Source organism: Polyodon spathula, chromosome 45, assembly GCF_017654505.1.
Source record: "Polyodon spathula isolate WHYD16114869_AA chromosome 45, ASM1765450v1, whole genome shotgun sequence".
Lineage (NCBI taxonomy): Eukaryota > Metazoa > Chordata > Actinopteri > Acipenseriformes > Polyodontidae > Polyodon > Polyodon spathula.
In genome coordinates this window covers 1,489,273-1,491,772 of record NC_054578.1, presented here as the reverse complement: position 1 = coordinate 1,491,772, position 2,500 = coordinate 1,489,273, and the positions used below count along the sequence as shown (strand labels likewise).

Sequence of the window (2,500 nt, the reverse complement as noted above, 5' to 3'; positions counted from 1 at the left end):
TGTGTCAGTGTGTGTGTGTCAGTGTGTTTGTGTGTCAGTGTGTGTCATTGTGTGTGTGTGTCAGTGTTCAGTGTGTGTCAGTGTGTCAGTGTGTGTGTGTGTGTGTGTGTGTGTGTGTGTCAGTGTGTCAGTGTGTGTTGTGTTTTGTCTCTCTCAGTGTCTTCAGTGTGTGTGTGTGTCTGTGTGTAGAAGTCTCTCTCAGTGTGTGTGTGTGTGTGTGTGTTGTGTGTGTTCAGGTGTTGTGTGTGTGTCAGTGTGTGTGTGTTTTTGTGTGTCATGTGTAAAACTGTTATTGTGTGTGTCAGTGTGTGTGTGTGTGTGTGTGTGTGTGTGTTGGTGTGTTGTGTGTGTGTGTGTGTGTGTGTGTGTGTGTCACACACACAACACACACGACCAGTAACACCAGTCACACACAACAGTGTGTGTTGTGTGTGTCAGTGTGTGTCAGTGTGTGTTGTGTGTGTGTGTGTGTGTGTGTCATTGTGTGTGTGTGTGTGTGTGCCAGGAACATTGTGTGTGTGTGTGTGTGTGTGTGTCAGTGTGTCAGTGTGTTGTGTGTGTCAGTGTGTGTGTGTGTTGTGTTGTGTTGTGTGTGTCAGTGTGAGTGTTTTAAATGTATTGCTGTTTGTTAATTATTTCACTAGAAATAAAATTATTATTACAAATATTATTATTCGTAACGCGAAATTTAATAATAAAAAACAATAAAAACAAACACGTCATTCTCAAAACGGTTCGGCACGCCCCCTTTCCTAATTCATTATCTTAATAACTGGTAAGTCTGTTGTTGTTTTTTTTTTTTTAATTTATCAATTTATTAATTAATGTATTTATTTGACTGTATATTAATTAATGTATTTTTTTTTTAATTTATTCACTATTCTGTTTTCTATATCCAGTGAAAGGGCGGGTTTGTTTATTTCGATATCTTGGGTTTCGGTCGTCAAGACAACGACGCTCCCTTGTCACATGACAGGGGGAGAGCGAATCCTGCTCGGTCGCCAGGACAACCAACCCCCCCCGTCACATGACAGGGGTGGGGGCAGACAGGGCGTGGCCCGGCTTCGCTTCGATGACGACACGCAGCTGCATCGGGAGAGAAAGAGAAGACTTGAGAAGCGGCGAGATTTCAAATTGATTTATTAGTTTTTAAAAAGGTAACAGATGCTTCAGACCATCCCGGGCTGAGCGCGTTAAACACAACGAGTTATTATTATTATTATTAATTATTATATATGTATTTATCGCTATGTGAGCTGCTTGATGAGATTCTGGGATCAATCAGCTGCTGACAACCAAACGAGCAAGATGGGCCGAATGGCCTCCTCTCGTTTGCAAACTTCCTTCTTCTTCTTATTATTATTAGTTTGTATTTTTATTTTGTATTCAGTGCTTCCCTGTGCTTTACCAGACCTCTCTGTGCTTTACAATGCTTCCCTGTGCTTTACCAGACCTCTCTGTGCTTTACAATGCTTCCCTATGTTTTACCAGACCTCTCTGTGCTTTACAATGCTTCCCTATGCTTTACCAGACCTCTCTGTGCTTTACAATGCTTCCCTATGCTTTACCAGACCTCTCTGTGCTTTACAATGCTTCCCTATGCTTTACCAGACCTCTCTGTGTTTACAATGCTTCCCTGTGCTTTACCAGACCTCTCTGTGTTTACAATGCTTCCCTGTGCTTTACCAGACCTCTCTGTGCTTTACAATGCTTCCCTATGCTTTACCAGACCTCTCTGTGCTTTACAATGCTTCCCTATGCTTTACCAGACCTCTCTGTGCTTTACAATGCTTCCCTGTGCTTTACCAGACCTCTCTGTGCTTTACAATGCTTCCCTGTGCTTTACCAGACCTCTCTGTGCTTTACAATGCTTCCCTGTGCTTTACCAGACCTCTCTGTGCTTTACAATGCTTCCCTATGCTTTACCAGACCTCTCTGTGCTTTACAATGCTTCCCTGTGCTTTACCAGACCTCTCTGTGCTTTACAATGCTTCCCTATGCTTTACCAGACCTCTCTGTGCTTTACAATGCTTCCCTATGCTTTACCAGACCTCTCTGTGCTTTACAATGCTTCCCTGTGCTTTACCAGACCTCTCTGTGCTTTACAATGCTTCCCTATGCTTTACCAGACCTCTCTGTGCTTTACAATGCTTCCCTGTGCTTTACCAGACCTCTCTGTGCTTTACAATGCTTCCCTATGCTTTACCAGACTACCTCTCTGTGCTTTACAATGCTTCCCTATGCTTTACCAGACCTCTCTGTGCTTTACAATGCTTCCCTGTGCTTTACCAGACCTCTCTGTGCTTTACAATGCTTCCCTGTGCTTTACCAGACCTCTCTGTGTTTACAATGCTTCCCTGTGCTTTACCAGACCTCTGTAAAGGTTAGTTGGTTGGCAGGGAGGAGACAACGTGTGTAAACCAGGTAACAGGTATTTGGGTCGGTGCCCAAGGAATTTTGGGTGTGTCTGTGAGGGAGAGGGGGAGGGTGGAGTTACCTT

General features: G+C 43.7%; 1 protein-coding gene across 1 annotated transcript in view; it reads left to right on the top strand.

Moving 5' to 3' along the window:
- The first annotated feature begins 918 nt into the window (after positions 1-918).
- Positions 919-2,500, top strand: part of LOC121305881 (carnitine O-palmitoyltransferase 1, liver isoform-like) — a 22,467-nt gene continuing 20,885 nt past the window's right edge. The window contains exon 1 of the mRNA XM_041237535.1: positions 919-1,157. The gene's annotated coding sequence lies outside the window, so the exon portion shown is untranslated. The remainder of the gene's footprint in view (positions 1,158-2,500) is intronic.